The sequence below is a fragment of the Anabrus simplex genome, chromosome 1 (genome assembly GCF_040414725.1).
Source record: "Anabrus simplex isolate iqAnaSimp1 chromosome 1, ASM4041472v1, whole genome shotgun sequence".
NCBI classification, from domain to species: domain Eukaryota; kingdom Metazoa; phylum Arthropoda; class Insecta; order Orthoptera; family Tettigoniidae; genus Anabrus; species Anabrus simplex.
This window is the reverse complement of record NC_090265.1, coordinates 1,555,398,803-1,555,426,210: the sequence shown is the minus strand read 5'-3', so window position 1 is coordinate 1,555,426,210 and position 27,408 is coordinate 1,555,398,803. Positions and strand designations below refer to the sequence as shown.

At 40.8% G+C, this 27,408-nt stretch overlaps 1 protein-coding gene across 2 annotated transcripts in view; it reads right to left on the bottom strand.

The window, feature by feature from the left end:
• The window catches only part of LOC136880403 (calcyphosin-like protein), a 289,044-nt gene that overhangs the window by 145,273 nt on the left and 116,363 nt on the right, over nucleotides 1–27,408 (bottom strand). Inside the window, exon 1 of one of the 2 annotated variants that reach the window (XM_067153302.2) lies at nucleotides 14,084–14,088. The exons of the other annotated variant lie outside the window; for it this stretch is intronic. The gene's annotated coding sequence lies outside the window, so the exon portion shown is untranslated. Of the gene's footprint in view, nucleotides 1–14,083; nucleotides 14,089–27,408 lie in introns of those variants that run through there. 2 annotated transcript variants of the gene reach the window in all.

Genomic DNA, 27,408 nt, shown 5'->3' with positions numbered 1-27,408 from the left:
AAAAAATCCACAAAACGTGAAGAAAAACACTTAAATACACATTCCTCTTTCCTTTTACACTGCACACCCTAATTTTCCTGTTCATAATTTTCTTTGCAGTACGGTACATTACAACACTCTTCTCCAAGTTGTCTGGGTTAAATCTGTGGCGTTTGTCACTTAAAACTAGTTTCAATGCGGAGGATGATCTCTCTACATCTACGGATGTGACAGGGCAGTACGCAGTACTTGAATTCGGGAGCGAGTGTACACTTCTCCTAGGTAAGTCACAGTGTGTTAATTAATACACATGATAAATCAATAAGTAAGGTTTTAAGAAAACCGTGTAAAAGAAATCCACAAACGTGAAGAAACACAGTTATCAATCAATCACTACTGATCTGCATTTTCGCTTAAGTGCGGCCAGTATCCAGTATTCGGGAGATAGTAGGTTCGAACCCCACTGTCGGCAGCCCTGAAGATGGTTTTCCGTGGTTTCCCATTTTTACACCAGGCAAATGCTGGGGCTGTACCTTAATTGTGTCCACGACCGCTTGCTTCCCACTCCTAGCCCTTTCCTATCCCATCGTCGCCATAAGACATATCTGTGTCGGTGCGACGTAAAACAACTAACACAAAAAAAATAACTGATCTGCATTTAGGGCAGTCGCCCAGGTGGCAGATTCCCTATCTGTTCTTTTCCTAACTTTTTCTTAAATGATTTCAAAGAAATTGGAAATTTATTGAACATCTCCCTTGGTAAGTTATTCCAATCCCTAATTCCCCTTCCTATAAACGCATAGGTGCCCCAATTTGTCCTCTTGAATTCTAGCTTTATATTCATATTGTGATCTTTCCTACTTTTAAAGACACATTCGCCTACAGATGTCATTCCGCGCCATCTCTCCACTGACAGCTCGGAACATACCACTTACAAGTAATGAATCTCATTATGATAACAGTATTGGAGTTCAGAATGTAAAGGTTTCAAACAATTTTTTTTATTAAAAACCACCATTTCAACACTCCACAATCCTTACATTTAGGACACAACCATCACATAGCAAGCATCTTCAGCCACATGCAACCCAAAGCCAGGCCAGGGAAATTCTGGTAGATCCCCATTAGGAGTAGGTACCGGTACCAGCCAAATATTTGTTTATAACTATCGTGATGTCGTAGCCCGGATTTCGTTTAAGGACATCACAATATTTAGTTTGCAGACGGAGTCCGAGGTTTCCTATGGAACCCTCCATCTCACTCTTCACGTTCCGCATAATGTCCAGCGAATCACCAAGACGGAATCCACGTGTTTCTAGCTTCTTTATTGATTCTGGTATGATTTGGAAGTGTGTCATCATAAGCGCCAGTTCCCTTTGAACAGTTTCATTGCCGAAAGTGTTCACGACATTAATTACACTGACTGACAGAGCAAATGCAACACCAAGAAGGAGTGGTCAGAACTTTATGCCAATTGCAGGGTAGACTGACGTCACTGAGGTATGCTCATGATGTGAAATGCGCCGCTGTGCTGCGCACGTAGCGAACGATAAATGGGACACGGGGTTGGCGAATGGCCCACTTCGTACCGTGATTTCTCAGCCGACAGTCATTGTAGAACGTGTTGTCGTGTGCCACAGGACACGTGTATAGCTAAGAATGCCAGGCCGCCGTCAACGGAGGCATTTCCAGCAGACAGACGACTTTACAAGGGGTATGGTGATCGGGCTGAGAAGGGCAGGTTGGTCGCTTCGTCAAATCGCAGCCGATACCCATAGGGATGTGTCCACGGTGCAGCGCCTGTGGCGAAGATGATTGGCGCAGGGACATGTGGCACGTGCGAGGGGTCCAGGCGCAGCCCGAGTGACGTCAGCACGCGAGGATCGGCGCATCCGCCGCCAAGCGGTGGCAGCCCCGCACGCCACGTCAACCGCCATTCTTCAGCATGTGCAAGACACCCTGGCTGTTCCAATATCGACCAGAACAATTTCCCGTCGATTGGTTGAAGGAGGCCTGCACTCCCGGCGTCCGCTCAGAAGACTACCATTGACTCCACAGCATAGACGTGCACGCCTGGCATGGTGCCGGGCTAGAGCGACTTGGATGAGGGAATGGCGGAACGTCGTGTTCTCCGATGAGTCACGCTTCTGTTCTGTCAGTGATAGTCACCGCAGACGAGTGTGGCGTCGGCGTGGAGAAAGGTCAAATCCGGCAGTAACTGTGGAGCGCCCTACCGCTAGACAACGCGGCATCATGGTTTGGGGCGCTATTGCGTATGATTCCACGTCACCTCTAGTGCGTATTCAAGGCACGTTAAATGCCCACCGCTACGTGCAGCATGTGCTGCGGCCGGTGGCACTCCCGTACCTTCAGGGGCTGCCCAATGCTCTGTTTCAGCAGGATAATGCCCGCCCACACACTGCTCGCATCTCCCAACAGGCTCTACGAGGTGTACAGATGCTTCCGTGGCCAGCGTACTCTCCGGATCTCTCACCAATCGAACACGTGTGGGATCTCATTGGACGCCGTTTGCAAACTCTGTCCCAGCCTCGTACGGACGACCAACTGTGGCAAATGGTTGACAGAGAATGGAGAACCATCCCTCAGGACACCCTCCGCACTCTTATTGACTCTGTACCTCGACGTGTTTCTGCGTGCATCGCCGCTCGCGGTGGTCCTACATCCTACTGAGTCGATGCCGTGCGCATTGTGTAACCTGTATATCGGTTTGAAATAAACATCAATTATTCGTCCGTGCCGTCTCTGTTTTTTCCCCAACTTTCATCCATTTCGAACCACTCCTTCTTGGTGTTGCATTTGCTCTGTCAGTCAGTGTACTTTACGTTTTGTTGAAGACTACTTGTAAAACACGTTAAAATATGCATAATATACGTAAAAAACATGCAACATACGGTACATCAGAAATTTGAAATGTATGCACTAATCTCAAATAAATGCACGTATATGCACTATTAAATTTAATAATTTGTCTAATTTCACCGTCAAACACACTTCCTAGTCGGTTTTGGAGGTCTACATATCGGCAAACAAAATACGCATTTGCATACAAATTCGATGTCTACTAATGAAAGAAGGAAGATGAGTACCGACTCTTCGAAAAATGAAGGTCTTGGCAAAATAATTGAAAGGCGCAAGAGCAGTACGGTAGGTGCCGGATTACCAATTAAGCAGAAGCTACAACAGAACAAGAACATTGACTTGATCTTGAAAGAAGATAACAATAAAGCGTTCTTAAATTGTTCGATTCCCGCTCTGTCACGAAATTAGAAAAGTGGTACTAGGGCTGGAACGGGGTCCACTCAGCCTCGGGAAGTCACCTGAGTATAGGAGTGTTCGATTCCCTCCTCAGCCATCCTCGAAGTGGTTTTCCGTGGTTTCCCACTTCTCGTCCAGGAAAATGCCGGGATGGTACCTAACTTAAGGCCACGGCCGCTTCCTTCCCTCTTCCTTGTCTATCCCTTCCAATCTTCCCATCCTCCCACAAGGCACCTGTTCACCATAGCAGGTGAGGCCGCCTGGCCGAGGCACTGGTCCTCCTCCCAGTTGTATCCCTTTGACCCAAAGTCTCACGCTCCAGGACACTGCACTTGAGGCGGTAGAGGTGGGATCTCTCGCTGAGTTCAAGGGAAAAACCAGCCCTGGAGGATAAACGAACTGAGAAAGAAGAAAGAAAAAACTGCTAAAAATTACCACCGATCTTCAACGACAAGAACGACTAAACTCAATTACAATTTGTGACCACTGAATACGATGTTTTGCAAAAGACGGGCTTCATAGACGACTCCACCAGAAAGAAAATTGGAGAAGTGAATGTATAAAGTTTTGTTTTTAATTTTTAATTTTTGCTTAATAATGTTAAGTAATATTGTTAACAGGACTAATATTCAATAAAATAATGTATCGTCAAACGGGGCGATTTCTGGCGGTTTTGAGGTTATTTTCATCTTAACTCACGAACGGAATCTTAAATTGTATTGTTTATCATCCTAATAATATGCAATTATACAATACCCTACAAAGGAAAAATATAGGCCAACATATGTATTCCTAAAAAAAAACCAATAAGTAGTGTCCGAATTCACCCCGTACATCGGTCTTTATTTTCTGACAAGGTAAATGTAAAATTTTCCGGTCTAAATTGAAATATGAATGGTTATAAACTGCACAGAAATCCTACAATATGAAGATAAAGTTGGAATTCAAGGAGACAAATTGGGGCAAATATTCGTTTATAGGAAGGGGAATTAGGGACTGGAATAACTTACCAAGGGAGATGTTCAACACATTTCCAATTTCTTTGAAATCATTAAGAAAAGGCCAGGAAAACAACAGATAGGGAATCTGTGACCTGGGCGACTGTCCTAAACGCAGATCAGTAGTGATTGATTGATTGATTGGTTGATTGATTGATTGATTGATTGATTGATTGATTGATTGATTGATTGATTGATTGATTGATTGATTGATTGATTGATTGATTGATTGATTGATTGATTGATTGATTGATTGGGAGATCCTCTAGGTAACAGTAAAAAAAGCATAAAATCCGTCCAGCGGTTCTCGAGCTATAAACGGACAGCAATACATACAGACAGATACGTTAAGTTTCAAAGATTTCGTTGGTATACTGTAAGCTGACATTGCCACTTATATATTTCGATATTGCTTGGTTCCATGGCTGAGTGATTAGCGTCTTGGCCCTCGGTCCTGGGGGCTCCGGGTTCAATTCCTGGCCGCGTAGATGGATTATAATCGTAAGCGGTTAATTGTTAGTGCCCTTAGCTCGGGGGCAGGGTATTTGTGCTGTCCCCAACATTCTTGCAGGTCACATATCACAAACAACACTATCCTCCACCATACTAACACGCAGTTCACTACATACGTTGGACGCTGCTCACCCTCGCTGGGTGGTCTGCCTTACAAGGGCTGCACCAGCTATTATTATTATTATTATTATTATTATTATTATTATTATTATTATTATTATTATTATTATTATTATTATTATTATTATTATTATTATTATTATTAGCTGAAACCTGTCAAAGCATGACGGTTATTAGGGCAAATATTTATTGAAGGATATCCTTATAATATGCCATTCCTTGTACTTTATTTTTTATAATTTTCTTTACGTCACACCGACACAGATTGCTGTTAAGGCGACGATAGGATAGGAAATGGCTGGAAGTTGGAAGGAAGTGACCGTGGCCTTAATTAAGGTACGGCCCCAGCATTTGCCTGGTGTGAAAATGGAAACCACAGCAAACCATCTTCAGGGCTGCCGACAGAGGGGTTCGTACCCACCCACTATCTCCCGAATTCAAGCTGATAGCTACGTAACCCAAACCACGCAGCCACTTGTTCGCTGCATTTATTGTACAGTCACTTTTCGGCACTACTGCAACTTTAAAATATCGCTCGCTTGACATTGCAACATTTAACTGGCCACGGCTAAAAACTGGCTGAGGTAAATTGAGACCTTCACGTCCCTTGAGGTTTATTGATCGTGATACAAAATGCCAAGCGAATTGGAAATTGATGCCTCTTGAATGAAAATGTCCAGTTTTATCTCCACTTATTATTTCCAAATCGAAACAATTTTTGTACACACTGTACTCTTTTGATGGCGTTCGCCTTATGGGTGCAATACTTCACACAGTTAGACCATAATCTGGTTCCGTTTATAAGCAGTTGTGAAACGTTCGGATTTCTAAGGAGCATAACTATGGCTCCAAATTTTAGAATTAGAATATATGGAGGCAAACCATTAATTCCAAAGAATTTAAGAATTTTTTAAGATATTGAAGTAGCTTCAGAATTAATATGTTGACGCTAGTGTGTAGTTTTGAGGTACTGGGTATAAGCCCAATGGCTTTCAAATTAACTAAAAATGGCAACTTTCGTCGAGAAAATGATGTCATCTTTCGCAGATGTGAACATTTTGCTATAAATTTGCATAAGGATATCATCATGTGCTAAACTTCTGGCTAGAAGTTCAGCAACATTTGATCCGTCACCATCTACAGAGGGGTAGTCGCCGTTACCGACTTCTTGCACAAAACAGCGATTTCCATTTTTTTTTATGGTTTTGCCTGGATATTTTTATGTAAGCGGCATATTTTGAAGAAGGAACCAAAAGGAGAGTATTTAGTAAAGTTATAAATAAATAATTGTTTGGCGAAAATGATGTGGCAAAACAGGCAAAATCTTTATGAAATCTCCCCCAAGAACAATAATTTTCCCTTGTGAACGAATGGAATGCCGTTACCTATGATATATTTTAGGATGACCTATGATATATTTTAGATGACGATTCACACACATAAATGAATGAATATTTACCATTGGGGCTTTATTCCATATTGAGCCGTGGTGATCGGATATCGTCGGCTGCTTTGGAATTTAATTTTAATCCAGACACCGAACTCTCATTTACATTTAGAGGAATTTTGAATGTAATGATGCACTGTTCAACCACTGGGCAGCAAAACAATGGCTTGTCTTGCCCACGTTATTGATATAACATAAAGCCCTAAATTGAAGCGCTTTTGTAATGTATGTATGTCCAACCCTTCTCCCATTCCTCTATGGGGCCGGGTTTGAAGTGAGAGCTGAAACGCAGTGCCGGCACATAGCCTACTCCTGTCGAATAGCACCAATGGGTCTGTTCAAGGCCTTATGACCTTATCCGACGGACGAATCATCATTAACAGCTTCATATGCCTTCACTCCATACAAGCACTGCGGAGATGTTGGGAATTTAAGCCAGGCTTTTGGCACGCAATCTAGTGATTAGAAATTGTATACCACCACCTCCCCTACCCTGCCAGTCAACATTCTGGTGGCGAAACGTTTTTCCACCAACGGGACTCGAACCGGCTAACCACGATGTAAGACCGTTTAGACTTCATCGCCTTAACGATGATGGCCACCAGACGGGCTAGAAGCACTTTTGTATTATATATCCTAAATGTGTTTTGTGCCCAAGGGACCATTGAAGAAAAATGGATTCTTGATTATTATTATTTTTTTTGGAGTACGTCAATGATTTCATTAATAATTGGAAGTTGTTCCTGGTTTTTTTATGAGTACCATGTCGAAAAATCACTGAGGATCGACTCACTTCGCTAACTACCGGAATGAAAGAAGTTCACAGCCTAAGTATTAATATTACTCCATGAAAAAAGTTAAAATATCTGAGAAATCACTCAAGCTAACAAATATAGGGAGACGTGACATGGAGAAGGAAACGTTTACATTTATCCGAAATCACTTCAGGCTAGCACATATAGGGAGAGCTACAAAGAACCAGTAAAATGGCGCCGAGTAGCTTCTTCTGCACCAGAGGTGCTCAGCTGGGCGCCCACTGAGGGTAGCCCAGAGCGGCCGAGCTGGCGGGCAAGCATACCTCGCAGTGAAGCGAGAGAGCGAACAACTTTGCAGAAAAGCGAGGAAGCATAGACGTTCGATTTTGATTATGAAGCTCTCAGTGAAGTGCTGATTGGGATACATTATTATTTAAAATAAAACTCTGTAATCGCAACAAAATAAAACTGACCTGTTCAAGATATTCCGGTTTGATTTATACTGCGCTCGATATAAACAGTAAGTTTAATTTTCATATATTTATTCAAAGAAAACTGACACGTTATAATTTTTGTGTTACAATCTACAAAAGTACAGGGTATAAGCGTATAAGCTACAATTTACAATTCCTTGGCTGGAAATGGCAGTATTTACATTTAAAAAAGTAAAATTCCTGTTATTCATTAAGCAAAAAGTAGTATGACATAATGCAACAATGATTTTGCACAGTGCTGTAGTGTTGTGTGACTTTCCCTGTTCACTGAATTTCTGAAAATACGAAGTAGTATTTAAAATTTAACAGGTCTCCCATTTCCACACCAGACAAATGCTGGGGCTGTACCTTAATTAAGGCCACGGTCACTTCCTGCCCACTCCTAGCCCTTTCCTCTCTCATCATCGCCATAAGACCTATCTGTGTCGGTGCGACGTAAAACAAATTGTAAAAAAGAAAAGTAATTTAAGAGGCCTCCGGTGATAATAACTAGCCTCTAATTGGCGAGAGGGAGTTTCATCACGAGTGAGGACTTAGATATTTACTATCTTAGATTAAAGTACAACAACAACAACAACAACAACAACAACAACAACAACAACAACAGCAACGTAAATGATATAGAATATACCTTCAAATAAATAACCTCATTCCCGGTGAGCGCAACCACAAGCCACAGCTTATCTACCTTAACTACGTATTTATTTATTTATTTATTTATTTATTTATTTATTTATTTATTTATTTGATTGTACGAAAGTACACAGGCTGAGCCAATTACGTTCCTTTATGACATATGGGATTTAAAACTTTAAGTATATCAAACAAATAATACGGTAATAACAATAGTAACAATAATAGCAAGAAGGAAAAGATGAAAACTAAAAAGCAGAACACAGTTTAAAATTATTACTACAAATGAAAAATTATAGGCTATACATCAGCCATAGAAAATTACTTAACAAATTAGAAAAAGAACAAGAACAATAGCTTGTGAGTACCGAGCATTCCAGCAAAAAGGAATTTAATAATGATTCTTCTTCTCCTTTTGCTACCACTTTTTTCCCACATCTGTGGGGTCGTTGGTGCTGAGTAGCACATGTGGATTTGACCCTGTTTTACGGCGGGATGCCCTTCCTGACGCCAACCCTATATGAAGGGATGTAATCACTTTTTCGTGTTTCTGTGGTGGTTGGTAGTGTGATATATTGTCTGAATATGATGAGGAGAGTGTTGGGACGGACATATATACCCAGTCCCCGAGCCAGAAGAATTAATCAGAAGCGATTAAAATCCCCGACCCGGTCGAGAATCGAACCCGGGACCTTCTGAACCGAAGGCCAGTACGCTGACCATTCAACCAATGAGTCACACGAATTTAATAATGATTATTAATTAGAAAAACCCAACAGGGAGGGGAAAGAAGGTTCCCATTTTCAATGATAGACGGATATCAGTTGACATGGACGATGCACATTTAAGAACGTGATTGACGGCCCAGATATTTTCTAATTTAGAAGACAGTGTACTATGAGGACAGTCTATAAGATTGCTGCTTTTTCGCCCATTTTTTCTCTCCATACAATTGAGTTTTATGATTTTTGTACCTTTTATTTATTAACTTTTGTACCATTACAAATATTTATGCAATGCAACGTGTAATTTGTAATATCATACAATGCTTGTACGCTCAGGCTAAATAAAATATCTTCTTCGGAGAAAATGTGAATTTGATGACTATACATTTGTTTCACCACACATCGTTTTAATTTGTTTGTGACTGTTGATACTGAGCGTATTGCAGGTTAAAAAAAGACATTCACGGTGGCCGAAGTAATACTACTACATCGAAAACTTCGTTTCTTGAGTTATTTTTATGGCGGCTAAAATTACCCGAAAACATGCGGTAACTCCGGCCATCTCTTTCGATAATCATAATTCATTACTGAATAACAATTAGAATTATGTTGATATTTAAAAATGAAGAACAAACATGGCAGAATTTATATTAAATTTTTCAGAAAATTAGAGGGAATATGTCACATTTTAATTTTAAAAAATATACAAGAAAGTGGCCGAAGTTACGGTAAGTAATTCTTGACAGTCAATTTTTTTACTAAAATTTTTCTTCAATATCTGTAACGAAATGAATGTTCTCCTGTTTTTCAAAGACGTAAAATTGAACAAATTATATTGTAACTGTTTCGAAACCACCTGTCAAAACGTAATAGTGAAAATTGTAATTCATTACGTACATTATAAAAAATATTTGAGATTGTCGACCGTCTGATGGCCGTACAGGCGAGCGGTTTCGCCAACCAGAATGATACATTTTTCTATAATAATTTAAAAATATAAGGCACGATATTGTTATGCTTTTAAAGACACTCTGCAAATCTACAGTGTTTTTTGTCAAAATACTTTACGATGTCAATCGGTTCAGCCATTCTCTCAAACTCGCGATCAAAAATTCAGCCTAGTGTTGTAAATATATAGATTGTTATTATTATTATTATTATTATTATTATTATTATTATTATTATTATTATCATCATCATAATCATCTTGAAATTGCAATGCATTTGTTAATAACGTGCGTTCAACTTCAGGAGCTTGTGTGGTGTGATCACAGAGCGCTAGACATGGGAGCTGAGGACATGCACATGCCGTGGAGCACAACAGGCGTGAGCTTGAACTTGACACATGGACCCTGACCTTCACAAACTTGGTTCGCACGTAGCAATTTAAGTAACGAGCCAACCAGAAGTATATCACATTCTCCTAATCTGACAGAGTTTACTGCCCGCACGAGCGCGCCGTTCGATAATGAGCAACTTTTAATGCAAGTATACTTGGAAAGTGGCGATCCATGAATTCATCAACACGGGGGTTTCGATGAACTGATAATCCCACAGTTATATTTCTATTTCCAAACTAGTGTTCGACGAGACTGCGGTACCGAGCGAGCTGCCGTGCGGTCAGTGTCCCGTAGCTATGAGTTTGCCTTAGGGAGATGGTGGATTCGAAACCCACCGTCGACAGTCCTGAAGATAATTTTTCGTGGTTTCCCATTTTCACACCTGGCAAATGCTGGTACTGTATCTTAATTAATTCCACGGCTGCTACTTTCCCATCCTTGGGTTGCCGAAAATCTTCAATGCCTAAGTGTGACATTAGACCACTAATAGAGAAACAGAAACAAGGGTGCGGTAATGAAAGATCTTGACATCCAACGAAGGTACACAGGCTGAGCCAATTAGTTCCTTCATGATATATGGGATTTAAAACTTTAAATATGTCAAACAAATATTACGGCAATAACAATAGTAACAATAATAGAAGCAGGAAAAGAAGAAAACTAAAAAGCAAAACACAATTTAAAATTATTACTACAAATGAAAAATGTAATGATATATCCTATGCATCAGCCATACTTCAGCCTATACTGTATATTGCCACTGCTTACGGAAGACCAAACGCTCGTAGTCCTGAATGCATTTGTCCTGCCCTAACGTATCCTCTTCCTGACATTTCAAGAAAATCGCATGGAAATTCTTATCCGATAGGGGTAAAATGATTAAAAGTGAAACAAAGAAGATATTACAGTTGCCAATGGATACTGCAGATGGCATGATGTACTCTGAAAGGAAACACATAGGACTCACTCTTTTTAAAATCTTGTGGGTAGTCTACCTATAGTGCATGAATGCCTGCAACATCTTACTTCCCTGCTGCTTCGAGGGATTCTCACGCGGGGAGTCGGCAATTTATAGAACGTTTCAAATTTAATAAAGGCCGATACTTGGAAAATCATCGGCAAGAACGGCCTGCACGATACTAAGAAGATCCATCAAGAGCTACGAGAACGCACTTTTACCTTCTACTTTTCACTATCGCAAAAAGACTCGGAGTGCAACTTTACAACGAGTTTACACCAGCAAACTCATGGGCCCGAGACCATACCGGACTGTCTTGTAACGAGTGGCGAGAGGCTGTAAAGATGACTGCTAATGTTTTTTCGGTGCGCTCGGTGCCAGACAGATCCCTGGACAACCTCTGGTTGTATTGCCACGGAGAGACAGTCTTGGACATGTCCTGGGATTCTGCAGACACGGAAAGCGCCCGAGGAACATGCGGCACCACCAGATTAGATCCTTCATCGCCGAAGAACTGAGAAAGAAGGGATTCAATGTACATGAGCAGGTACACGGGCGAGTTGACCGTGCGGTTAGGGTCGCGCAGCTGTGAGCTTGTATCCGGGAGATAGTGGATTCGAGCCCCAATGTCGGCAGCCCTGAAGATGGTTTTCCGTGGTTTCCCATTTTCACACCAGCCAAATGCTGGGGCTGTCCCTTAATTAAGGCCACGGCCGCTTCCTTCCCTGTCCCATCGTCGCCATAAGACCTAACAGTGTCGTTGCGACGTAAGCCAATTGTAAAAAAAAAACCACTTAATTAATATAACTTTATAGATAGTTTGTTATGTATTACCTTGTTTTAACGGCAGTCTATACATACAGGGCGTTGGTTCCTTAAGAAATGGAAATATATATAGCGTCATCAAATGCAGACATAGATGTGCAATTGCTGTCTTAGCAGCAAACAGCTGTAGTACAAAAACGGTAGCAAACTGGATTATACATCTTGGATATCTTCTTTATCAACCCCGAGCTCACAATCTTGCTTCTTGCCATAGACAAAGAGGAAAGACTCATCACATAGAGGAAAGACTCATCCTGTGTAATGAAATTGGCGACATGATATGTTTACTAAAATTAGGATAATGAAGTCTACATCACATTATGTCCCTGCTAAACTGGATTATATGTGATCAAGATGTTACACGACGGTTGCCCTAATTTGCAGTGACGTTGCTCGGGACTCCTTTCAAGTTTTTTGAATGATGTGGCGATTGTCCCACATTATAGTCCTGTGCCAGGTTTACGAGCATGTGAACCTTCAATTGACCACTGCTGCTATACAATTTGAACCGTTGAGATGAAAGTCAGCCAAAACGAGCAACTACAGCTCCTAGACATAATTCATTCTCTGTCTCAAAGTGATAATGCTCTTTCTGTCATCATGGTATGTTTGGCAGGGAAACCCTTTATTTCACACCGAGCGAGTTGGCCGTGTGATTAGGGTCGCGTAACTGTGAGCTAGCATTCCAGAGATGGTGGGTGCGAATCCTACCGTCGGCGGTTTTCCATGGTTTACATGTTTACACCAGGAAAATTCTGGGGCTGTACTTGAATTAAGGCCACGGCGTCGGATACCATTGATGAAAGTGTGTAATGGACTAGTATAACTTGGAAACGATTCTCTAAACCCATGAGTAAATATTGAAAATATCGAGTTCGATTAGTAGGTGTTATTATTATTATTATTATTATTATTATTATTATTATTATTATTATTATTATTATTATTATTATTAATCTGTTTACCCTCCAGGGTCGGTTTTTTCCTCGGACTCAGCGAGGGATCCCACCTCTACCGTCTCAAGGGCAGTGTCCTGGAGCTTCATACTCTGGGTCGGGGGTTACAACTGGGGAGGATGACCATCACCTCGCCCAGGCGGCCTCACCTGCTATGCTAAACAGGGGCCTTGTGGGAATTTGGGAAGATGGAGAGGGATAGACAAGGAAGTGGGAAGGAAGCGGCCATGGCCTTAAGTTAGGTACCATCCCGGCATTTGCCTGGAGGAGAAGTGGGAAACCACAGAAACCCACTTCCGGGATGGCTGAGGTGGGAATCGAATCCACCTCTACTCAATTGACCTCCCGAGGCTGAGTGGACGCCGTTCCAGCCCTCGTACCACTTTGTTCAAATTTCGTGGCTGAGTCGGGAATCGAACCCGGGCCTCCGGGGGTAGCAGCTAATCACACTAACCACTACACCACAGAGGCGGACTATTATTATTATTATTATTATTATTATTATTATTATTATTATTATTATTATTATTATTATTATTATTATTATTATTATTATTATGACTTGTGAGGCATAGCTATGAGTTGTTTACGTCTGTTAGTATTATTATTATTATTTACGTAGTTATGTACAGATTTTATTTGGTTTAGATCGTGGTCGTTTGATTTATTATTTGTGTGTTGTATGATCTGACTTGTGTAACAAAACATGTGAGGTTATGTCTCGACACGTGTGCTATATGTACATTAATATGATTTTATTTAATGTAAGAACTCGTAATTAATAGTATGTCATTTATTATTACCTGTAAATATGATGTATAAATCCAATGTAATGTTCTGCAACACCGGGTAATAGTCCAGAACAACGTATCTTTGTCACTAGAGCTATATAGAACATTCTATTCATTTGTACATAGGTTGTTGGAGAGTCAAGAAAATAAGAGAAAACATGTTGTGTCATACTTTTCTAGAAGCCTGGCCAGGCAAGGTACATAAAGAGACAGTCTTGGGAGTTGGAGTTTTGTTAGTGAGGAGTCATTAGTCGAACTCGTGTGTAAACTCACGTTGTAGAGTAGTTGTGTTGGTAGTTGGTTGATATGCTGATGTGGTAGTCTTCTTCTTATTATCTTCTTCTTCTTCGTAAAAGTGTTTCGCTCAAGATAGCAGTTCATTAGTGTGTGTATAACGTGTATATAATTTGTAAATAAAACAGTGTACTCAATCGACAGCATCTCCTGTGTGCATCTTTGTAGTTACGACAGTGGCGATCGTGACAAGATTTGAGAATAATTTTCGGTAGTAAATAAGAGTGTAAGTGGAAATCAGAACAAAATGTAAGTGATACTGGAAAATATGTCTGTAAAACAACAGGTTGAGGGGAGAATTTCTACCGTCTAGGGAAATTTTGGAAGTCATATCTCTGCCATTGAGGGAAATTTTTGGAGCCCTACTTTGCCATTGAAGGAATAAAATAAATAAATAAATAAATAAATAAATAAATAAATAAATAAATAAATAAATAAATAAATAAATAAATAAATAAATAAATCAATCAATCAATCAATCAATCAATCAATCAATCAATCAATCAATCAATCAATCAATCAATCAATCAATCAATCAATCAATCAATCAATCAATCAATCAATCACTACTGATCTGCATTTAGGACAGTCGCCCAGGAGGCAGATTTCCTATCTGTTGTTTGCCTAGCATTTCCTTAAATGACTGTAAAGAAATTGGAATTTTATTGAACATCTCTCTTGATAAGTTATTCCAATCCCTAACTCCCCTTCCTATCAACGAATATTGCCCCAATTTGCCCCCTTGAATCCGAGCTTTATCTTCATATTGTGATCTTTCCTACTTTTTAAGACGCCACTCAAACTTATTCGTCTACTTATGCCATTCCACACCATCTCTCCACTGACAACTCGGAACATACCACTTAGTCGAGCAGCTCGTCTCCTTTCTCCCAAGTCTTCCCAGTCCAAACTTGCAACCTTTTTGTAACGCTACTCTTTTGTCGGAAATCACCAGAACAAATCGAACTGCCTTTCTGGTGAGGGTCCCATACATTGGAACCATACTCTACTTGGGGTCTTACCAGAGTCTTATATGCCCTCTCCTTTACATTCTTACTGCAATTCCTAAATACCCCCATAACCTTGTGCAGAGATCTGTACCCTTTATTTACAATCACATTTATGCGATTACCCCAATGAAGATCTTTCCTTATATTAACACCTAGGTACTTACAATGATCCCCAAAAGGAACCTTCACCCCATCAACGCAGTAATTAAAACGGAGAGGACTTTTCCTATTTGCGAATCTTCCCACTTCTTTTTGAATTCAACAAATATTTGTTTCGCTCTGTTTCTTTCATCTACGGACAATTCCCTGTCTGCATCGGTCGTTGTTTGGAGCCATTTCTGATACGTCTTCGCTTTACGTTTACAAGCTGCTCTCACTTCATCATTCCACCAAGATGTTCGCTTTTTCCCATCTTTACACACAATTGTTCTTAGGCATTCCCTTGCTGTTTTTACTACAGCATCCCTGTATACCACCCATTCTCTTTTTATATCCTGAACCTGCTTACTGTCCAGGTTTGAAACTTCTCACTAATCATATCCATGTACTGCTGTCTAATTTCCTCGTCCTGGAGATTTTCTACCCTTATTCGTTTGCAGACAGATTTCAATTTCTCTATCCTAGGCCTAGAGATACTTACTGTAGTTCATTACAGATCAGATACTGGTCTGTATCATCGAAAAATCCCCGGCAAACCCGCACATTCCTAACAGACTTCCTGAATTCGATTTCGTTTAAGATATAGTCTATTATGGATCTCTTCTTACAGGGAGGTTTAAATACTAGTTGGATTTATTTGCAGAGTTAGAAAGGTAGTCAAAATGTAATTCCGAAGTAGCTAGTAAGTAGGATATTAGGTTATTCTATTTATTAGTTTAATGAATCTTAGTATTATATTTTAGTTCACATTCGTCAATTAATTCAACTCAGCCCTCTACCCTATCATATGACAATGAGTAATGCTCATGACTCATGACTATTGAAAATTATCTGTTTAAATTGGAAAGAACCGCTCAGTATTCTCTCAGTTCGTATGTACCACCATTGCACAAGATTTCATTCATCGAATTATTGAGACCATTGGTGCCGGGCTGAGTGGCTCAAGCGGTTAAGGCGCTGGCCTTCTGACCCCAACTTGGCAGGTTCGATCCTGTCTCAGTCCGGTGGTATTTGAAGGTGCTCAAATACGCCAGCCTCGTGTCGGTAGATTTACTGGCACGTAAAAGAACTCCTGTGGGACTAAATTCCGGCACCTCGGCGTCTCCGAAAACCGTAAAGAGTAGTTAGTGGGACGTAAAGCAAGTAACATTATTATTAGAGACCATTGGTGTACGTGGACAGTAAATAAGCGAGCCGTCTGACACAATAACGTAATTAAAAAGACATTGAGTCAGAAAACCGTGAATACAGTACAGTGAAATTTCCAAATTCTTTGAAATAATATAAGAAAATACTAGGAAAACAGTTGATAGGTAATTTGTCACCTGGGCGACAGCACCAAATTCAGACCATTGATGATTGTGTGTACAGATATTTTTCGTCTAATTCTATATACTTATTTCATGGATTTTTCACTGCGGGGGAAAGGCTTTATAACATCAAACTTGATGCAAAGAGGTGGCTGGAAGAGAAAACTGCATCTGAAAGATGGATGGTGCATAGGAAAGTAGTTCATAGAATGAAGAAAAGATAGCAGCAGCAAGCTTTGAATGCTGCTGCTGTCGTATCAGTTCACACCACACAAATGTAATAGGAACGGTGACTCTAATGTGCCGTGAATCAGATCATTGCATCGATTCAGTAACGTGAACGGAATCAAAAGAATCGATTTAGTAAATTGAATCACTACTTAGGTGGAGCAAGTCAGCCTGCACCTCCCCTTCCCAGGCGGAAGACTTGACAGAGTTACGGCCCCGCCCTCTCATTACTACAGGCAACCAGTCAGAGAAGAGTCAAGCGCGCATTGGTCAGCCCTTTGCCACCAACTCTGACGTCGCTACATGATCTCAAGGGCAGGCCTCCCTGATAGCGCGAAAGGAATCCACATCTTTCCGGATTCCAGTCATTTCCAGGAGTTTTCTACTCTCGCGAAGTATCTGGAAGGGCTGGTCTTCCTATGTAAGGCAGACTGAATGATCTTGAGACGGTTCAGTGTGAGTTCAGTCAACGGGCGATTGAGAGCGAGGAGTGCTACAGTTTGGGCTCAGTTTGACGCAAGTGCGATAACAGGTATAACTTGAAAACAATGTTCTCTCACCCATGGGTAACTAATGCAGATATCGAGCTGGAATTATTATTATTATTATTATTATTATTATTATTATTATTATTATTATTATTATTATTATTATTATTATTATACGATCATGGGCTGAAAACAAAATTAGATATATGCAGATATATGCACTGAGAACCTATTACGTAGTAATATAGACATGTGTATCTTAAGTGAAAACTGGCTTGACTCTAGTGTGTATGACAGGGAGGTCAACAGTGGGCAGTACAGAGTGTACACAGCCGATAGAACCAGCGGTGGACGGGGAGGGGAGGGTGTGTCCTCACAGCAGTCAAGAGTTGATTATCTGTCTTGAAAGTTGAGCAAGTAACGAGGGATTTCGAAGGATTGCTTCTAAAATTACTCGTTGAAGGGAAAGTCTGAGAAGTTTGCGGTATTTACGTGCCACCTTCTTCAAAGTTAGAGATATATTCGGAGGTATTCGGATGGTTGGAATCTCACTATGAGATCCACGACAGAATATAATTATCGCCGGAAATTTTAACATACCATCAATATGTAATAACAAAACAGATCTAAATTTAAATAGACAAACGCAGGAGCTTAGACATTTCATGAACGTATACAATTTGGCTTCATATAACTCTGTTCCAAATTGTAATGATAGAACTTTGGATTCAGTGTTAACAGTCAGTCGGTAACAAACATAGCATGCATAAAGAGCGATGATCCCATACTGTCTGAGGACGCTCACCATCCCGCTTTGGAAATAGAACTCCAGGTCACTTCAGATCGTAGAAAAGGCTATGGAGTCTCCCAAACAGCTTACAATTTCAGGAGAGCTGACTTTGTACGTCTGCACACTGAGCTAGGAAGTGTAAATTGGGGAACATGATACGAATGCACCGTTGTCGATAATGCAGTAGACTGCTTTTACACGAAGGTATACTCGGTAATAAACGTATCGGTTCCTCGAACATGCAAGGCAAAGTCTAGGAAGTATCCGGTCTGGTCTACGGATGACATAATAAAAACAATAAAAGAAAAATCATTCTTCAGAAAACGAAAGCACACTTCAGAATATTGCAATAGACAATTTAAAATATTAAGGTCGGAAGGAAAGTCGGCGATAAGATCATCTTATAAAAGGTATATAGCATCAGTAGAACAAGATATATCAGGGGATACAAAATATTTTCGGGCTTATGTTAACAATAAAAGAAAAAATAATGGTCATTGCATTGCATTCAAATACGAGGATAAAATATTTGATAACGATCAGAATATAGCAGAAGGATTTGCAAATTTATTCTATTCTGTATACGCTCCAGACACGGCGCAATATATTTGTTCAAGCAATTCATGTGTTAATACAAACTGTTTAAATATCAGCGCTATAAACATAAAAGAAGTTGAAATGGCGATGAAGAAATTTAAACCAAAGTGATCCGCGGGGTCAGATCAAATTCCATTTAATTTAATTTTAAAACCGTTGAAATTTGCATCCTTACGGAAAGTGTCGAGAGTGTACCCAATATTTAAATCAGGAGACCCCACGCTGATTAATAACTACAGGCCGGTATCCATATTGTCAGCAGTAGCGAACATTTTTGAATTTGTACTATATCTTAGAATATCGAATCTCATAAGGCCTTTACTATCAGAAAAACAGCATGGATTTCTTTGGAAACGATCTACAGGTACAAATGTCGTTAATTTCACGCACTCGGTATCCACAGCTCTCGAGAGCCGCGAAATGATGGATGTCATATTTACGGATTTTGAGAAAGCTATCGATGTACTTTTAAATAAATTAAATAATTTAGGGTTCTCTCATTCATTGTTATGTTTCTTCTCTTCCTACCTGAGTGGAAGGAAACAATATGTGTCGTATAGAAGATTTAATTCTAAAGAATACGCGGTCAAATCAGGAGTAATTTAAGGATCTAATTTGGGCCAGTTAATATTTCTCGCATTTATAAATGATCTAACTGATCGAGTGATTTATTCTGACAATGAACATCTCCAGTTCGACCTGAATAACATAACGGACTGGACGATAAAACATAAATTTTATCTAAACATCCCAAAACGTGTGTCCATGTCGTTCACCCGAAGTAAAGCACCTTCCCTCTACACTTACAAGTTAGGGTGCGATGACGTGAGAGCCGTAACAGAATGGAAAGACCTCGGAGTATGATTAGACCGGGAGCTGACCTTCACTCCTCAGGTACAGAAAATAGTCACAGAAACATGCAGAACTTTAGGATTTGTGGTAAGAAATGTGAAACCATTTAAAAACATAAAAACGTGTATTAAGTTGTACAACACCTTGGTCAGGCCAAAACTGGAATACGCGAGTGTGGTTTGGAGCCCTACATGCAAAATGCATGTGTATCAACTTGAAAGGGTGCAAAAGAAGTACTTGAAATATTTACATTTTAAAAGAACATCTCAATGTCCTCAAATAGTTTCGTACAACGATCTTTTGCTAAATTTAGAAATGGAGAGTTTAGAATATCGAAGGCAGATAGATGCGGCAAAGTTAATATATAAAATAATAAAATCGCAAATTGATAATCCTGAATTACTTTCCCTCCTGTATTTCCATGTGCCACACCCAAATACAAGCTTTCATTTAACATTTTCAAATGAAAATGTTTGAACAACTGCCCATGAAAATTCACCACTTTACAGACTATGTAGTATCTATGACAGTATCTATAACAGTATATTTAAAAGAATTCATGACAGCAAGAAAGGCCATCTAATTGATCCCACAGTCGGAATGGAGCATCACACCGGCCAGCCTTTATATTCCCGTTAATGTCGTAATAAGCAATGTACTGTTCTTTGATTTGTTGTGTGTGTTTCCAAATGTTAATGCTGTAGACTGTATACTGTGTTATTGTTATTAATTGTGATACTTTCATTTATGTAATTAAATTTTGTTCGTATGGCAATGTAGAAAGTCTAGAAAGTAGTTCAGTTTTCAGTAAGAAGTATTAGATTAGTTTAGAATTGATTTATGCTAGGTAATATTAAGCAATAATTATTTGTAAGTTCTCTGTGTATCACAAAGAATGCTGCTGTAATTGGGATGAAAATTCTGCAGCAAGCAATAAATTAAATTGAATTAAATTATTATTATTATTATTATTATTATTATTATTACTTTATGTATAGCTATGAAGAGTACATCCATTTAGTATTAGTATTGTTATTATTTACGTAGTTAAATGATCGTATTTTGTGTGAGGTTATGTCATGTACATAGACATTTATATCAGTTCCGTTAATGTAAGTACCTGTCAATTAATATTATAATTTATTATTACCTGTATATATAAATTGTAATCCATAAGTGTGAAACACACTTAACTTCCAGAATGGTATAGACACTAGAACGATTGAGAATATTCTGCACATTATATTCTATGTACTGGTCACTCCGGAATATTCAAGAAGGTAGTTTCTTGTAAAGTACCTTTCTGGAAGACTGGCCAATATATATAAGGAGACGATCTTGACGGTGAAGTGAGTTACTGAAGTTGTTGGTCTGACATGCCGTAAACGCAGTCTCCATATTGAAGTGACGTGCTTGTACGCAGTCATCTGTTTTATTTGTGTTCCAAGGTTGTAACCTCTATGTGCTGTGTTGGCAGTTGTTTTTAATAATGGCAGCTTTGTTGATAAGTCTCGAAGGGAAGTGTTATGTTGTGATACGGTGATTAAGGTAAAATGTGTGTTAATTTGTGAATACGTGTAAATAAAAGTATTGTACCAAGTGACAGCATCTCGTGTGCGTCTGGGTGGATACGTCAACTAGCGACGGTGACAGGATTCTATTGAATCTATTGGACTCGAAAATGAAAAACTAGGGGACCGTGGTGATGCTCAAACAGTTAACTTCCTTCATTCAGGCCCAGGCTAAGAACATCGAGGCCCAATTTGGAAAACTCGAGAAGAACATCGAAGCTCAGTTTGGAGATCTCGAGAAAAACATCGAAGCCCAGTTTGGAAAACTCGAGACGAACATGGGGGCCAGTTCGGAAAACTCGAGGAGAAAATCAGGGTCCAGTTCAAGACCGGATCGACGTCAGAAGAGGGAACTGAATACCCGATCGCTGGACTTCGTGGACAGGAGATGGAAGTACGACGCTGCACGCAGTCATGTTCGAACTGCGAGGAAGCTGTAGGAGAATTCGGCTGGCGCGACGGTCGAGACCGAACAACCAGACGACGTGACGGAGAATGGGCCGTACCAGCATGACACGAAGAGCGAGGCGCTCGACAGCCGCAGTAAGCTCCACGGCACCGTGAACTGTCCAGGGAGGACGTTCAGCGTGGAGTAGAACTACGGGGAGGCGCAGGTGATGGAAGCAGCGATGGCAATGACACAGCCAGTGGGACCCCCTCTACGAGACGTAATAATGTTAGTTGTTTTACGTCCCACTAACTACTTTTTAAGGTCTTCGGAGACGCCGAGGTGCCGGAATTTAGTCCCGCAGGAGTTCTTTTACGTGCCAGTAAATCTACCGACACGGGGCTGTCGTATTTGAGCACCTTCAAATACCACCGGACTGAGCCAGGATCGAACCTGCCAAGTTGGGGTTAGAAGGCCAGCGCCTTAACCGTCTGAGCCACTCAGCCCGGCTCTACGAGACGAAGAACTAATGGGGTCCGAACCGACAACCACCAAACGAGGGTGCCTCCTGACAGAACACGAAGGTACGAACGAAGGGAAAACCAGCGGAGCTTCGAATGCTACGCGAGGACCTGTGGATCACCATCACCAGGAACGAAGACACCGTCGACCGGACCTAGCAGACTCACCATGGGAAGGTGGTGGTCCCCGATGAAACCGCCGGGCTCCGAACTGTGGACTTCGACAACGCCAACAGGAGGGCTGTGTGACTGAGGTAGTCGGTGTATGGTTAAATAGTGAGGATCAAGGGAGTGTGACAAGTGTGGAAATTGTTTCAAGTTATAGGGGGGATATTGAGGCAAGTGCGATAACGAGTATAACTTGAAAACAATGTTCTCTCACCCATGGGTAACTAATGCAGATATCGAGCACGAATTATTATTATTATTATTATTATTATTATTATTATTATTATTATTATTATTATTATTATTATTATTATTATTATTACTTGTATGTATAGCTATGAAGTGTACATCCATTTAGTATTAGTATTGTTATTATTTACGTAGTTAAATGATCGTATTGTGTGTGAGGTTATGTCATGTACATAGACATTTATATCAGTTCCGTTAATGTAAATACCTGTAAATTAATATTATAATTTATTCTTACCTGTATATATAAATTGTAACCCATAATTGTGAAACACACTGTGACTTCCAGAATGGTATAGACACTAGAACGATTGAGAATATTATGTACATTATATTGTATGTATTGGACACTCGGGAATATTCAAGAAGGTAGGTTTTTGTAACGTATCTTTCTGGAAGACTGGCCAATATATATATAAGGAGACGATCTTGACGGTGAAGTGAGTTACTGAAGTTGTTGTTTTGACATGCCGTAAACGCAGTCTCCATATTGAAGTGACATGCTTGCACTCAGTCATCTGTTTTATTTGTGTTCCAAGGTTGTAACCTCAATGTGCTGTGTTGGCAGTTGTTTTTAATAATGGTGGCTTTGTTGATAGTCTCGAAGGGAAGTGTTAAGTTGTGATACGGTGATTAAGGTAAAATGTGTGTTAATTTGTGAATACGTGTAAATAAAAGTATAAAATAATAATAATAATCGTATGGCCTCAGCTACCGTGTGCAGACATTTCAATTTGACGCCATCTGGCTGTCTGCTCGTCAATTTCGACGTTCCGTTTTACTCTAGGCTCCCACTAGATGGCAGGCAGAGTAAACCGAAACTCTCTTGGGCGTCTATGGCTGAGATTTAATGAATTTTGTCGGGTAAACACCAAATGTGTCACCAGAGATCTTTTACATGCCGACATCGTACGACATGGAGTGTCGAATGGACTTTTTTCCGCCCTTTAAAAATCCGACTACCTCTGCCGGGAATAAAAGTATTGTACCAACTGACAGCATCTCGTGTGCGTCTGGGTGGATACGTCAACTGGCGACGGTGACAGGATTCTATTGAATCTATTGGACTCGAAAATGAAAAACCAGGGGACCGTGGTGATGCTCAAACAGTTAACTTCCTTCATTCAGGCCCAGGCTAAGAACATCGAGGCCCAATTTGGAAAACTCGAGAAGAACATCGAAGCTCAGTTTGGAGATCTCGAGAAAAACATCGAGGCCCAGTTTGGAAAACTCGAGACGAACATCGGGGCCCAGTTGGGAAAACTCGAGGAGGACATCGGGGCCCAGTTCGGAAAACTGTTCCAATGTTGTAACCTCTGTGTGCTGTGTTGGCAGTTGTTTTTAATAATGGCGGCTTTGTTGATAGACTCGAAGTGAAGTGTTATGTTGTGATACAGTGATTAAGGTGAAATGTGTGTTAATTTGTGAATACGTGTAAATAAAATTATTGTACCAACTGACAGTATCCCGTGAGCGTCTGGGTGGATACGTCAAGTTCTGCCAGTGATCCATCCTGCGAGACAGTCGGTGAAGTATGTGGACTGCTGTGAAATATTGGATCAGTGTGCTACAGTGTCTACGGAGAGCTGTCTGTAAGCTGTCGGCGAAGGCAGAACAGTTGTACAATGAATTTAATAGTGAACTAACCTAGGGTCCAAATGACAGTTACAGCAGGGTGTGTAGTGTAATTGTTTAGTTCGTGAGAGTTAGACTGAATAACTAGTGTGACTGGACGTTTGAGGGGTGGTGGGGAAAGAGAGAGAGAGAGAGAGAGAGAGAGAGAGAGAGCACGTGGACTAGCGAGATGTGTGTCTGTGTAGCAGTGTAAGTTATTAGAGTTAGGTAATACATTTAGAGTAAACGCTACCAGTCGTGTACTTATTTACCTGCTACCGATCCCCACGTTACAGTATGATTCAGGCGAGGTGGATTTTCGCATGCTTGTTCGATAAAATGACTATTTAGCGAGGTGAGATTTTCATTTTGTTGCCCATCGCAATATTAGCATCATCTATTGCTATAAGGCTGAACTAAGTGTTACTGATTGCTTTGAAGTTTTCGTGTATAGAGAGCATTATCTAACAAATGACGAACGTTACAAAGTTTCATTGTTATTTTGCAGACATCGTCTTTATTTATTCGTGCAATATTGACAAATGCAATGCTTAAATTAGAATTCGGTGATCATACTCACTTCAATTATCCAATTAACTTTCCACATAGTAATTTCGGTTGTCGAAGGCAAGCTTACAAGTTTTCTCGTCAAAAAAATGATTACCGATCAACCTAAGAAAAGTGAAAATCTCATAATATTTTTATGTCCATATTAACAGACAGATAGGTCTGTGCATTCGGAAGTACGAGTTATAAGAAACTGAGTCAAAAATATTTACTTAAAACAAAGAGGTTTGTATAGTAACGATCTAGAGATGAAGTTAATTCAGGTCGGCACACCGGATGTTTTGTCGCCTTGGTGAAGAACGAGGAGCGGTTACAAAGTGGTCAATCACATCGCATGGAGTAAGCACGCAATATGCAAATTATGAGTCATAAGCAGCGTTCCAAATATAAACTTTTGTACCAATAGTTCCCTTTATCAGCGAATTCCTCACGCCACTTTATTGCAGTACAGTTTCGTAGGCACCTGGCCTGTGTACGAGTATTTCCCACTGCGACATTCCATCGAACAACTGTGTTATGTAGCGATCGTTTAGCATGATAATAAAAAATCATACTGGCAGCAGGACTCACGTGACTCATTCCGGGGATTGTTATGGAAATCATTTCCATTTACCGGAGAGAGCAGCTGTCACGACATAGTGGGCTGTGCTAGTGTGGTGGCTGTTTTTATCCATTTGTTTATTAATAGGGAGGGGCAATAGCTATCGTCACACTCATTGGCTGAATGGTCAGAGTTGAGGCCTTCGGTTCAGAGGTTCCCGTGTTCGATTGCCAGCCGGGTCGGGGATTTTAATCGTGTTTGATTCATCCTTCTGGCTCTGGGACTGGGTGTTTGTGTTTGTTCCAACACTTTCCTCTTCATATTCATACAACACACTGCGCTATCAACCACCACAGAAACACGAAATAGTGATTATATCCTTCCATATAGGGTTGGCGTCAGGAAGGGCATCCGGCTGTAAAACAGGGCCAGGTCCACATGTGCACCCGCGACCCCACAGGTATGGGAAGGGCGGTAGAATAATACTAAAGGACAATAGCTAATGTCCTAATAATATATGGCGATGTGTTATTTATACGCGTAAGTTTGCTTGCTAAGTTTGTATGTATGTATAAGTACATTGAATTGTCAGCGCGAAGGCTGGCTGGATCTCCAATAATTCCACCTTCAGCCGTCATAGACAGCCTAGATGTCACCGATTTTTAAGTCTTTAAAAATCGTACTGATTCATGCAGGTCTTTTTTCCTTTTACAAGTTGCTTTACGTCGTACCGACACAGTTAACGACGATGGGATAGAAAAGGACTAGGAGTGGGAAGGAAGTGGCCGTGGCCTTAATTGAGGTATAGCCCCAGCATTTGCCTGGTGTGAAAATGGGAAACCACGGAAAACCATGTTCAGGGCTGCCGACAGTGCAAGTCTTTTAGCTACGATGTGTTAGGAAAGGGATAAGACTGGGAAGGAAGCGGTTCGAAGTCATCATCTCCCGAATGCAAGCTCACAGCTATCTGACAGTGGTGTGTCATTGAAGAGGTATACTAGACCAGCAAGAAGTGCGGTAGTTATTGCTTTCTTCACTGAGGCGGAAGGTGCTATTACATAAAATGGGAGTTTAAGTCTGCTCTCACATGTGATTACTTTCACTGGCAAGTAATTAGAATTATTGTGACAATTTTCGTTGACAAAATTAAGGTGAGATGAAATAACTTAAAAGCACTTCGGTGAGCACTTGTCTACACCCTGGTCCGTGGTTTCACTTCCTCTAAAAAATTATGATGTATTAACCTAATCTTGGGCATGAACGTTAACCTATCCTCACACCGGCTCTTTACCGACTCCCCTTGAAGGAGCCCAGTTGGTCAGGTGACCTGTAGTTGAGGTGAGGACGTCATTATGACGTCTTAACCTAACATTGCTACAACAAACACTAACCTCACACAGGCTCTTTACCGGCTCCCGTTGGAGGAGCCGAATCGGTCAGGTGACCTGTAGTTGAGGATAGAACGTCATTATGACGTGTTAACCTAATGAGTAGTGTATTTTGAGGACATCAGCTGCATCCTCACGCCTGAGAGCAGGCCTGCTCCTGACGGAGCTGTGACGTCACAGGCGGGCAATTTGCAATACGGACGGTTGGCTAAGAGAGCATGCTTAACCTCCCATGACGTCATAACCTAACGCGCAGGTCTGCTCCTGACGGAGCTGTGATGTCACAGGCGCAGGCGATTTGAAATGCGGACTGGTGGCTAAGAGTGCATGCTTAACCTCACATGACGTCATAACCTAACGGTGGCTGCGTGTGCAGGCTTAACCTTCCAGACCCGGGTTGACATCAAGCTTAACCTTACAAGGGCGTTAACCTTACAGACCAAAATTCGATACCCAAGTGTCAAAGCTTAACCGAATAGGCTTACCCTAACTAGACAAGATGGCGACTATACGGGAGGTACCTCAGGGTCTCGGATCTGAGCGACCGCAGATTCAAATAAGCTAGCTTTCGAGCCGATGCTTAACGCTCTGTTTTTAGTGCCTCGAACACTCAATTTTTGATTTTAACTTTAGAGCTTATAGATTTGATCTCTAGAGACTTATAGTAGCCTAGAGTATTGTTTACATCTCTCAGAGAGCAGCCCATTGTGTTCAGAACACACTCGGCAGCTATGTCTAACGCTTGGGACAAGACAGTGGGCTGAGCACGTGTCATACTAAGGTCACGCTGTTTTGACATGCAGTGATCACGCGGACATGGTTTTACATGTTTAGAGTTGTTCGCCATCAAGCTCGCTCTCTTT